This window comes from Oryctolagus cuniculus, chromosome 18 (genome assembly GCF_964237555.1).
Source record: "Oryctolagus cuniculus chromosome 18, mOryCun1.1, whole genome shotgun sequence".
Taxonomy (NCBI): Eukaryota; Metazoa; Chordata; class Mammalia; order Lagomorpha; family Leporidae; genus Oryctolagus; species Oryctolagus cuniculus.
In genome coordinates this window covers 23,800,911-23,813,866 of record NC_091449.1, presented here as the reverse complement: position 1 = coordinate 23,813,866, position 12,956 = coordinate 23,800,911, and the positions used below count along the sequence as shown (strand labels likewise).

Genomic DNA, 12,956 nt, shown 5'->3' with positions numbered 1-12,956 from the left:
GGGCTCCTGACACCCATGCGGGAGACCCGGAAGAAGCGCCTGGCTCCAGATTGGCCCAGCTCCGGCCACTGCAGCCATTTGGCATGTGAACCAGTGGATGGAAGACCTCTCTCTGTCCTTCCCTCTCTCTCTGTAATTCGACCTCTCAAATAAGTAAATAAATCTGGAAAGGAAAGAAGGAAAGGGGAGCAGCTGGGACTTGAACCTGTGCCCCTGTGGTTTACTGGCACTGCAGGTGGCGACTTAACCCAGCGCACCACAGTGCCTGCCCCCAAAAATATATTGTCAATGTTGTTATTGTTTAACTTTATTGATGGAATAATACATATACATATTATATATATATTAAAATTGGAGGCCAGTGTTGTGGCACAGTAAGCTAAACCACTACCTTCACCACTAGCATCCCACACAGGGGCCGATTCTAGTCCTGACTGCTCCACTTCTGATCCAGCACCCTGCTACTGTACCTGGGAAAGCAGCAGCAGATGGCCCAAGTGCACCCACCACATGGGAGACCTAAATGGAGTTCCATGCTCCTGGCTTTGATCTACCCCAGCCCTGGCCATTGAGGCCATTTGAGGGAGAGAACCAGCAGATGGAAGATCTCCATGTCTCCCTTTGCCCGTCAAATATGTAAATCTTTTCTACAAAATTTCTTTAAAATTTGGGGTCCCCTCAATTTTTCTTCTATTGCTTCCAGATTTCTATCACGCAGATTACAAACTCCAGCTCCCACATTCCCCTCCTATAACTGGAACAGTGCTTTGACTTTTGGACTTGTAATCCACCCAGACTTCTATGAGTGACATGAAGGCAGAGAAGTAAATTCTCTGCCAGTGGATGGTCAGTTGCCCCAGCAACAAGCCTTGGCTCATTACTGAGTCAGTCCCCCCAAAGCACAGCACTGCTACCACAGAAGGAGGGATTCCGGGCAGAGGGAGAAACAAGTGTCTAGCCCGGGGCATGGAGGTCTCTATCCTATGGTGTCCTGGGTCCCCCTTCTGAGTGGAAAGAGCCGTTGTGGGGTCGGGAACCACCTGCAGCCTGCAGAGTGCTTCAGTTATGCAAGGAAGACAAACCTTGTTTCACAGAGGAGACCAGACTCCTGGTCCCAGTCCAAGAAGGTGGACCCCCCTGTTGCGAGCAGACCCCCGGGGTCTCAGAGAAAAGCACCCCGTGCTAAGTGGTGAGGAGAACACTTCCATGGTGACCACTGCCCCACAAAGCCAAGTCCTCCGTTTTGACACAACTCAGCAGGAGGAGAGGGGTTGCCATGGTAACTCCAAGGCAGCTTCTCAGCCACAGACCGGTTGTTTAAACTCCAGAGGACAATCTTTTCCTCCATGGTGACAATTAGGACCCAACAGAGATGCGGAAGCTGGCAGCACCAGGACCAACCACAGGGCGGCCGTCCCCTGGCTTTCAAAACACTTCAAAAATGGTCTAAGAGGGACTCGGAGATCTGCGACTCGCTTTGCAGAAGCCGAGTCAGTTGTGGCTTCACTCGGTTGTTTTACTACATGGGTATGAAGTGGTAAGAGATAAAAAGACAAAATGAATGCGGTAATGATTATAGTATTATTACCACAAATTTGCTTTTTTAAAATATGGGGATAGTCAATATTAAATTAAAATATCCAACCAGGAGCTTTTTCTCTCTTATCACCTGCAGCTTCCAAGTGATTGTCTTCTTCTGTCTCCAACCTCCGTCCGGACAGCGGGCACTGGAGAACCTGACGGAACTGGGTAGAATCTGAGCCCCTGTACCTGCCAGACATGTTGCTACAGGAGGTACCATCCCTGCTGGAAGTACAACAGGTTTAAGGGAAAGCAGCTCCGAGAAGAGACTTCTCAGAGGTGTGCGCTGGGGTGTGGGAACCAACCCGGGGACAGCGACATTGTCAAGTTGCTCTCCCTCTGAGCCCGAAGGGGCAGGGCAGGGAGCCATCTGGCCTCCACCAGCACTGGGGTTGTGGGAAAGGATACACGCAACTGGCGCTGAGGCCTCGGGCTGAGGAGGGCAGTCAGGTGCGGAACGCGGGCTCTGAAGCTTAAATCCTGGGGTGTGGGGGGGGGACTAGGCTTCGTGCTGCCATGGATTAAGCCACTGCACGGCACTCCTGCAGCCCATATCCAAGTGCCTGAGACCCAACCCCACCCTGCTTCCCATGTAGCTTCCTGCTGATGCACACCCCAGGAGGCAGAAGATGGCTCAAGTGCTTGGGTGCCTGCACTCACGTGGGAGAGCCAGGTGGAGTTCCAGGTTCCTGGTTTCCGTCTGCCCAGCCCTGATTAAGTGAACCAACAGATAGAAGATATACATACACACTCTCCCTATCTCTCCCTCTTCATGTCTCTGTGTATCACTCTGCTTTTCAAGTAAATAAAGCTTTTTATTTTATTTTTCAAGTAAATAAACATTTTTCAATAAAGGGATGATGAGGTGATGCAGCGGGGATGCATCCCATACGGCAGTGCCAGTTCCAGTCCCAGCTCCTCCACTTTCGATCCAGCTTCCCGCTAATGCGCCTGGGAAAACAGTGGAAGTGACTCAGGTGGCTGAGCCCCTGCCACTCACATGGCAGACCTGGATGCCATTCCAGGTTCCGGGCTTGAGCCAGCCCCAGGCCCAGTTGTTACAGATATTTGGTGAGCCAGTAAATGGAAGATGACTCTCTTTGTCACTCTTTCAAATAAAAATAAATGAATTATTCAAAAATAAACCCTGCCTGGTGGAGGAAGGGGCGTTTGGCCTTGTGATTAGGACGCCTACATCCCATAGGGAGTACTTGGCTCAGTACCCAGATCCGGCTCCCGATTCCAGCTTCCTGCCAATGCACACCCTGGAAGGCAGCAGAATGGCCCATGTACTTGGGTCCCTGCCACCCACTAGGGAGCTGGACTGAGTTCCCAGCTCCTGGCTTCAGCACCCTACCCTGACTCTGGTTATTGCGGGCATTTGGTGAGTGAATCTGTGTGATGAAAACGCTTTCTTTCTCCATGTCTATCTCTTTGTATGTCTGTCTCTCTGCCTCTCAAATAACATTTTTTTAGTTTATGGAAAATGGAATTAAAACATAAGTCTATTTTATGTGAAAAAAATTTTAAATCTATGTAGATGAATGAGTTCTTCAGAAGGATCATGGAAAATGCATGCTATGAAGAAATTATGGCCGGTACCGCGGCTCACTAGGCTAATCCTCCGCCTTGCGGCGCCAGCACACCGGGTTCTAGTCCCTGTCGGGGCACCGGATTCTGTCCCGGTTGCCCCTCTTCCAGGCCAGCTCTCTGCTGTGGCCAGGGAGTGCAGTGGAGGATGGCCCACGTGCTTGGGCCCTGCACCCCATGGGAGACCAGGAGAAGCACCTGGCTCCTGCCATCAGATCAGTGCAGTGCGCCAGCCGCAGTGCGCCAGCCGCGGCGGCTGTTGGAGGGTGACCCAACGGCAAATGAAGACCTTTCTCTCTGTCTCTCTCTCTCACTGTCCACTCTGCCTGTCAAAAAAAAAAAAAAAAAAAGGAAAGAGAAATTATGTAGGGGCTGGCGCTGTGGCATCATAAACTAAGCCTCTGCCTGCAGTGCTGGCATCCCATATGCATGCAGGTTCATGTCCCAGCTGCTCCTCTTCCAATCCAGTTCTCTGCTTATGGCCTGGGAAAGCAGCAGAAGGTAGCCCAAGTGCTTGGGCCCCTGCACCCGTATTAGAGACCCGGAAGAAGCTCCTGGCTACTGGCTTCGGATCGGCACAGCTCTGGCCATTTGGAGAGTGAACCAGAGCATGAAAGACCTTTCTCTCTGTCTCTCCATCCCTCTGTAACTCTACTTCTCAAATAAAATTTAAAGAATCTTAAAAAAAATTTATGTGTGCAAGTACCCTCATACGTACCAACGATAAAGTTTAATTTACAAGATCTGCACAGGAAGAGAGTAACGGTGATATCAAACAGAATAATTACAAGAATACCCTGTAATAAAGGTATTTAAACCTCGTGAGCTGTAGGTTTCTGGAAATTTCCATGGAACATCTGTCAATCTGCGGTTGCCCTCGGATGACTGAAAACACAGAAGTGAGACCTCAGCCAAAGGGAGGCTCCCGCACTCCCACAAACCCTTGGAAGGCTGCTGCTCACACACCAGCACCCAGCGAGAGGGGAAGGAAATGAGCCTTGCTAATGGCTCGGGCATGAACTTCTAACCCAGGCCACCAGTGCTTCAGGTGTTGCCAAACGCGTAACAAATTCACCACCGATGACTCATTCTGGGAGGAGTGGCACGTGGGTTCACTCAGTCAATCACCAGGGACTCTGGTGAAAAGTATTCACATGATCGCAAACTTGCTTTTCTATAGATAGCACACAGTGCTGCCATGGGGTCTGCTTTGTGGATTCGCTTCCATGCAGATCAGGAAAGACACACACAGTTACCAGGGGGAAATGCGAATGTTTTCTCCTTGAACATAGTAATGGGTGGGAGGCACGTGTGAAAGAAGTGGGGAGATGTCGGCAGAGGGGGCGGAGGGGAGGCAAGTCAGAGAGGGTCAGTACCTTCGCTCTGCATGGTGCCAGGCTTAGAAACATTCCTGAAAAGTGGGGGCCGGTGATGCGGTGTAGCCAGTAAAGCTGCTGGCAGCAACACTAACATCCCATATGGGAGCTGGTTTGTGTCCTGGCTGCTCCTTTTCCAACCCAGTGCCCTGCTAATGATCTTGGAAAAGCAGAAGATGGCTCAAGTGTTTGGGCCCCTGCCACCCACCTGGGGGACACAGATGAAGCTTCTGGCTTCAGCCTGGCCCAGCCCTGGCTGTTGTGGCCATCTCTCTCTGTAATTTTTTCAAATAAATAAGTAAATCTTAAAATACATATATTACTGAAGATCCCAGAAACAAGAGGCAGATGCCTATGTCAGCTATTTAATGCTGCAAAGGTAACCATTACCACTACGGCCGACGTAAACAGGATGGGGGGGGGGGCGTGAGGCGGGATCCCCTCAATCTCCCTTCACATGGGGGCATCAGCTGTGATGTCAAAGGACTGCAGATACAGGCATGTTAATTACTCTGAAGATCATCTCACAGGATCTAAATGTGTCCTTGATCACTTTCACAGGTGGTGTCACCGCACGGGAGCCCCAAGTCCAGGAGGGCTCACACATAGCGTTCGTTCCTCCCAAAGAAAACCACCCGACAGTGCAGCTGGGAGAGACATTTACACACACACACCAGGGACCACCAGCAGCTGGAGTTAACCAGCACAGCCGGGATTGTGATCTGAACAGCCGGGCAGGCAAGTCCCGGTGATCTGCGAGCCACAGCTGTGTCAGGCTCCCACCTGCTCCCCACCGGACTCCACTGAAGTTGTTTACCCTGGGAGCAGGGAGGGAAGGCCCGCCTGGCCTGCAGGCCAGCCCCAGGGTGTGGAATGCTCCTGTTCTTGGGACAAGGCCAGCCTCAGGACCTCTCTCCATGGACCCTCTGAAGGGAGACTTGATCAGCACCCGGAAAAGGGGTGGACGTACAGCTTGAACAACATCGTGGGACCTCGTTGAGTTACAGCACGCGGGCTTTTATCTGGGAGTGACAGCAGCACTTGAAAAATATGTAACTGAAATGGCACTTGCTGATGAGATAATTAAGGAATTTCAGGGAGAAAAGGACGGATACGATCATGCTCTATGGCTTTCTTTAATTAGTCCTTATTTTTTTAGAAACCTTGTATTCATCAGCTTTTTATTGCTAGAACAAAACACCTGATGCACCCTTATGAAGAAAAAGGGGTTTGTCTAGCTTGCAGTTTTGCAGGTTCAAGGGCGTGCTGCTGGCATTGGCTGCGCTCTGGGTAAGTGTCCTCTTGGCTAGGTCACATCAGGGTGGATGGCAATGGTGGAAGACCCTGTAAGCGCCAGTGCCTGAAGATCCATCCAGGAAGCCGAGGAGAAGCAATCCTGACCCCCAGTGACCTACTAGCTCCCACTAGGCACCACCTCTTAAAGGCTCCATAGCACCTCCCAGCACCACCACCGCGGGAACCAGGCTACCAACACAGAGACCCTAGGGGGCCCACCACAGCCCAGTGATTACAGATACACAGAAATATTACAGACGAGTAGATAAGGTATCTGGGAGTGCTTCCAAATCACCCGATAAGAAGAATGGGTTGGGGGCAGTGTTGTGGTACTGGGTAAACCCACCACCGGAGACGCCGGCATCCCATATGGGTGCCAGTTCGTGATCCAGCTGCTCTGCTTCTGATCTAGCTCCTTGCAAATGGCTTGGGAAAGCAATGGACGATGGCCCCTGCCACTCACATGACAGACCTGAAAGAAACTCCTGGCTCCTGGCTTTGGCCTGGCCTAGCCCTGGCTATTGCAGCCATCTGTGGTAAACCAGCAGGTGGACGATCTCTCTCTTTTTCTCTGTAACTCTTTCAAATAGAGTATCAATCTTAAAAAAAAAAAAAAAAAAAAAAAAAAAAAAAAAAAAAGGTGTGGATGAAACCAACTAGCTTGAGGTTGATATTTTAAAGATTTATTTATTTATTTGAGAGGCAGAGTTAGAGAGAGAGAGAGACCTTCCATCCACTGGTTCACTACCCAAATTGCCACAACGGCTCGAGCTGGGCCAATCCAAAGCCAGGAGCCAGGAAGTTCCTCTGGGTTTCCCACATGGGTGCAGGGGCCCAAGCACTTAGGTCATCTTCTACTGCTTTCCCAGGCCACAGCAGAGAGAGCTGGGTCAGAAGTGGAGCAGCCAGGACTCGAACTGGTGCCCATTTGGGATGTTGGCACTGCAGGTGGCCGCCTTACCCACTACCCCACAGCACCGGCCCTGAGGCTGATAATTCTTAAAGTGTGGGCTCCACCATACTATTTTCTCAGCCTGTGTGTACGCGTGTACTGTCCTGTATTGAAGACAGATGAATAGAGATGTACAGTCCAAGTGATGAGAGCACACATTTTGATGTCTCTTTAAATTAAATATAAGGAGTTCAGTTTTAAAATAGAGCTCTCATTTGGGCAGACTGTCCCTTGCTAAGGGCTTTTTTTTTTTTTTTTTTTTGACAGGCAGAGTGGACAGTGAGAGAGAGACAGAGAGAAAGGTCTTCCTTTGCCGTTGGTTCACCCTCCAATGGCCGCCGCGGCCAGAGCACCGCGCTGATCCAATGGCAGGAGCCAGGTGCTTCTCCTGGTCTCCCATGGGGTGCAGGGTCCAAGCACTTGGGCCATCCTCCACTGCACTCCTTGGCCACAGCAGAGAGCTGGCCTGGAAGAGGGGCAACCTGGACAGAATCCAGCGCCCCGACCGGGACTAGAACCTGGTGTGCCGGCGCCGCTAGGTGGAGGATTAGCCTATTGAGCCACAGCGCCGGCCGCTAAAGGCTTTTAAATAGGTTTCTGGAGCGAACGTTTGCACTGCAGTCAGAACTCCGGCTCCCGAATGCCACGGAACAGAGAGGCCGGCGATGCACAAGAGGGGAGCAATGCACTGACTCCCACAAGGACCTCCTGAGATGGACCTGAGCCCCTCTCGCCCCAGTGTGGCGCCCCAGTTCCCACGTCTGGCTGCTTTGCAGTGCCAGGCCGATTTGCCACTTTGGGGGAGGGGGAGGAGACTCAAACAAGAGTGGGGGCAGGGAGGATATGGGCCAAGATTTGGAACCCAGAACCAGACTGTGAGCTGGAATGATGCATACAGCAGGCACTTAATAAACGTTTACCCGGATGGATGGGAACCAAAAGGTAGGCACTGAAGAAACATTTGTCCAGGGGTGACAGAACAGCCCTGATGAGAGAGCCATAGTAAGAAAGCACATAATTGTGCTGTGATCCGAACGTCCGTGTCCCCTCCAGTTTAGACATTGAAACCCCAACTCCCACAGCGATGGTGCTGGGAGGTGGGCCCTGGGGTGATGAGATCGGGAGGGCGGAATGAACCTGCAGGATTGGGATTAGCACCCTTATGAAGGGGGCGGCAGATGCAGCTCCACAGGCAGGACAGCAAGGTGCTGTGCAGGAGGAGTAGACTCTCACGGGCACTGGGTCAGCCTGCACCTCCACCCGGGACCTCCCAGTCCCCAGAACCGAAGGAAACAAACCTATGTTGTTAGGGCAGCCAGCTTGTGGTATTCTGTTACAGTAGCCAAGGGTTTTCTAGCAGGAATGCCTTAGCCAACCTTCCACACATGCTAGTGTTTCCTCTGAAAGAGGCCAAGAAGTTTCTCTAGTTCTTAACTCTTTGTTGACCTTGCAGCTTTCTCTGCTATTTTTCTTTTTTTTTTTAAGATTTATTTATTTATTTGAGAGGCAGAGAGAGAGAGAGAGAGAGAGAGAGAGAGAGAAAGGTCTTCCATCTGCAGGTTCACTCATCAAATAGCCGCAGGAGCCAGAGCTGTGTCGATCCAAAGCCAGGAGCCAGGAGCTTCTTCTGGGTCTCCCGCATGGGTACAGAGGCCCAATGACTCGGGGCATCTTCTACTGCTTTCCCAGGCCATAGCAGAGAGCTGGATCGGAAGTGGGACTTGAACCAGCGCCCATATGGGATGCTGGCACTGCAGGCAGCAGGCCTTACCCACTATGCCACAGTGCCGGCCCCTCCCTGTTATTTTTCTACTGTTTGTTGATTGGCATAGTGCAGCCCCAGCAACCTACCCAGTACCATAAATGTGCAAAAGAAAGCCAAGAATCTTAAAGAAATTTAAGATATACAACACTTTCCCAAAATAGGAGTTAGAAGGCTGTGCGGGCCTGGTAAGAGTCCACATAAACTGCTCCAGCTGAATCTAAACACTCAATTAGGCACTTAATTATCCTGAAGCCCTATTGATCCCCTATTAGAAGTGACCCCACCCCCTTAGAAGCAGGTTCGCTTCCCGGAGGAGCCCAGGGCACGGGGGACGTGGCAAGGGGGCGGGGACAGATCAATCAGCGGCTCCCAGCCTCCTCCCTCTGCGTTCTGCCAGCCACGCCACTCACCCACTCACGGCACAAGCCCGTCTCCCCGAATCTGAGCTCTGAGTGCGGGGTTGGTTCCAGGCACTCGCTCTGCGTGGCTCTCCTCTAAGGACGTCAACCTTCGGCGGCACCCGACCCCTGCTGGACCTTCGCGGGGTTGCTCATCAGAGAGGCTCCTGTAAGCGGCGCCGAGCCAGGCTCTGACGGATGGGGTCAGTTCATGGTCCACGGCCCTCCCTCATTAATAATCCACCTCCACAGGCAGCCGGCTGCAGGTCCCTGCCCCTGGCATCACATCATAGGATAATTACACTCAGATGCATTTTTTCATACCCTTTGGACAGAGGCATGCTCATTTCGATCCTGAGACATCCAAGCCTTGTGAAGTTCTCTAGTGATTTTCGGTCCAGTTTCTTAATTTGAGTGCCCTGTTTGGAGAGAAAAGGCATGGCCATCAGCTTCCTCCAAGAACTGAGTCCTTGGGAGACAGGAAGTGACTTCAATCAGAAGCTCCCCAGCGGGCTTACACTGGATTCCGTACCCGATTTCTTTCTTTCTTTAAAAATGTTTGTTTTTCGTCTACTTGAAAGGCAGAGTGACACAGACACAAAGAAATCTCTTCCATCCGCTGGTTCACCCCCCAAATGCCTGCAAGAGCCAAGACTGCGCCAGGCCAAAACCAGGAGCCCAGAACTCCATCGGGGTCTCTCACGGGGTGGCAGGGTCCCAGGTGTTTGCACCATCACCTGCTGCCTTCCAGGATGAATTCGCAGAAGCTGGATCAGAAGTGGAGTAGCCGAGACTCGAACTGGGCACTCTGGTGTGGGATGGGGGCATTCTCATGTGCTGGCTTAATGCACTGCACCACAACACCCACTTCTCAGCACCTGATTTAGACATCCCTCAGGAAAAGGCACATACGATTATCCCCACCCCCACCCCAACCATGGGGCACTTGGCCCAAGACCCCCAGTGGATGCTTGAAACTGGGTCACTGCTGACCCCTGTGCACAAGCTCTTTGGTCTGAAAACGCCCAGGGTCCCCAAGTGACCGCCAGGCACGGCACTGCCGGATCTCACACACATGAAGGCATGATCACAGCGTGGTCCCACCCTACGTGAAGTCCAAACAAGCCGGATTCACAGAAAGAGCGGTCTCCAGGAGTTGGGGGGGGGGGGGCGGCGGAAATGGGGAGACATGGGTCAAAGGGCACACGCTTAGTATGGACGTGCCAGAAGGTCCGTCGTGCAAGCTGGCGACAATGGTTAGGAGTGAAGTATCGCATACTTGGAATCTGCTGAAAGGGTAGACCTGAAAAGTTTTCACCACTGCCCACTCGCAGTGATAACGATTTAAGGTGACAGGTGGACTAACATGACTGAGGTAATCGTGTGTAGACAATCCATATGCATCAAATCATCGCCCTGTACTCTGAACTTTGCACAGTTTCATATGTCGACAATGCCTCAGTAAACCTGGGGGAAAGAGTGCCTGTAACCCACGTACCGGCCACCTCGCCCCTGCTCAACAGCAACCACCTTCCAGATCTCCGAGGCTCACAACACAGACAGCACTGGGAACGGGGAACCCGACGGCCCCCTGCGCTACTTGCCTGTTCGTTCCCTCGTGGTCCTCAGAAGCAGGACAGGAGTCCCTCCTCTAGGTGGGACAGGTCAGCCACAGCGCGGGCTCAGGGGCTGCGATTCAGCTCCTCGCAGAAGCGGCTGCTCAGCCTCTCCAGATTCTGCCTCCTGTTCTGGACAATAGGGCTACTGGTGGGATTCACAACAAATCCGTCCCAGAGAGCACACGAGGCTTTCAGTAAATGCTAGCTATTTCCTGGGAAGACAGAAAAAGAAAAAAAATTATATACAGTACTTGTATGTTATAGAATAATATATTATGTATGAGGGTGTTTCAAAAGGTTCATGGTAATGGAAACAAAAGATAACATTTTGGTGCAAAAATTTTGAAATCCATGCATACAATAAGGGTCTTGAAAAAGTTCATGAAAATGTGTATATTTTGAAACAAAATCATACATGGATTTTAAAAAATTTTTGCACCCAAATTCAGCTTTTAATACCATTGATGGGGTCGGTGCTGTGGCACAGCGGGTTAAAGTCCCAGCCTGCAGGCCGGCATTCCAGATGGGCACCGGTTCGAGTCCCAGCTGCTCCATTTCTGATCCAGCTCTCTGCTATGGCCTAGGAAAGCAGTAGAAGATGGCCCAAGTCCTTGGGCCCCTGCATGCACGTGGGAGACCCAGAAGCAGCTCCTGACTCCTGGCTCAGCTCTGGCTGTTGTGGTCATTTGAGAAGTGAAACGGCGGAATGGAAGACCTCTGTCTCTCTTTCTCTAGCTCTACCTCTCTCTGTAATTCTTTCAAATAAATAAAATAAATCTTTAATAAAAAATTCCATTGCTCCACGCACGTTTGAAGCACTCTGTGTATGCACACACTGCTTTAGGATGGCTGGACAAGCATAGACCGTGCAGTTAAGCTCGGCCTGGTAGACATTCTTGTCAACTCTCCCTGCTCTTCTCTCACTTGACCGAGTCTGTCTGTCTCTCTCGCCCCCTTGCCCTTTCTTTCCACGAACTCCCACACACTGAGGTACAACTCAGCTCCCACGAGCATGCTCTGAGCGTCACCTCCTAACTTCCCAGCTCCCAGCATGGGCTCCTCGTGCCTCCCTCTCCCCTGCTCTCCCCCACCTGCTGGCCCGGCTCCCCTGCCTGTCTGGACTCCCACACTGAACTCCAGGGCTGATCCCTGGCCTGGTCTGCCTCTGGCGCCCCTCAGTGTTCTTGTCTCAGTCCCACAGCCCACCTGCTGGGGCGGGGCCCTGTACCCCCCAGGCTGCCAAGCCTGACCGGAAGTTGAGGCTGCCCTAGAAGGCCATGTCCCCCAGCCCAGATGGACCCTGACACACGCCTTCCTCGGGACCCCATATGCCAGGGCTGGCAGACTGTGATTGGGTCAGATTATTTCATGATGGGATTTTCTCATCAAAAATTTCCAAACGTTGAGCTTGAAACTCCAATGACAGTCGTGGGGCAGCAGTTTCCACAAATGTAAGGCTCATCAATGGTACAGAGTGTACTTCAGAAACCAACATAGACATCAATGGCCTTTTTTCCTTAAGATTTGTTTTTATTTATTTGAAAAGCAGAGAGAGAGAGAGAGAGAGAGAGAAAGAGAGAGAAACTTCCCATCTATTGATTCACTCCCAAAATGGCCACAATGGGTGGGGCTGGGCCAGGCCAAAAGGTCAGGAGCCTGAGCTCCATCCAGGTCTCCCACATGGGTGCAGGGGCCCAAGCACTTGGACCATCCTCCGCTGCTCTCCCAGGTTATTAGCAGGGAGCTGGATCAGAAGTGGCACAGCCAGGACTCAACCCAGTGCTCATATCGGATGCCGATTTTGCAGGTAGTGGCTTAACCCGCTCACTACAACGCTGGCCCCAGTCAATGTTCTTTCAAGCTAGAATTGTGTACCTGGCTTGTGACGGACCCGATCAATGATATTTTCCTTTAAATTCATAAAGTTCTACAAACTACCAGTGTGAAGGTTAAGGAAGCCTGGTATTCTAATTTTCTATGTCCAGAACAGACGGCTAGGAAGGACACAGCATTCTTTTTTCTCAAGATTGTCCTGCCAGCAAAACTGCATTCTTACAGAAGAGTCTTATAACACGAGAGAGAGAGAGAGAGATTTTCCATCTGCTGATTCACTCTTTGAATGGCCACAACAGCCAGGTCTGGGCCAGGCCAAAGCCGGGATCCCAGAACTCCACCCATGTCTCTCACGTGGGTGGCAGGGCCCCAAGTCCTTGGGCCATGTTCTGCTGTCTTCTCAGGCACATTAGCCAGAAGCTATGTTGGAAGCAGAGCAGCAGGGACTGGAGCCAGCGCTGCAGTAGGGGATGCTAGCATGGCAAGTGGCAGCTTGACCTGCTGCACCACGGTGCTGGCCCCTTGTATACAAAATAGGTTTTTAAA

At 51.6% G+C, this 12,956-nt stretch overlaps 1 long non-coding RNA gene across 2 annotated transcripts; it reads left to right on the top strand.

Annotated features, from left to right (window-relative positions):
* Nucleotides 1–1,399: 1,399 nt before the first annotated feature.
* On the top strand, nucleotides 1,400–3,373 carry LOC138846665 (uncharacterized). 2 transcript variants are annotated; one of them, XR_011384201.1, is made up of 3 exons: nucleotides 1,400–1,537; nucleotides 1,676–1,860; nucleotides 2,178–3,373. It is a non-coding gene; the product is annotated as an uncharacterized lncRNA (long non-coding RNA). The 2 variants fall into 2 exon arrangements; XR_011384200.1 differs by having other exon boundaries at nucleotides 1,400–1,566.
* Nucleotides 3,374–12,956: the final 9,583 nt, after the last annotated feature.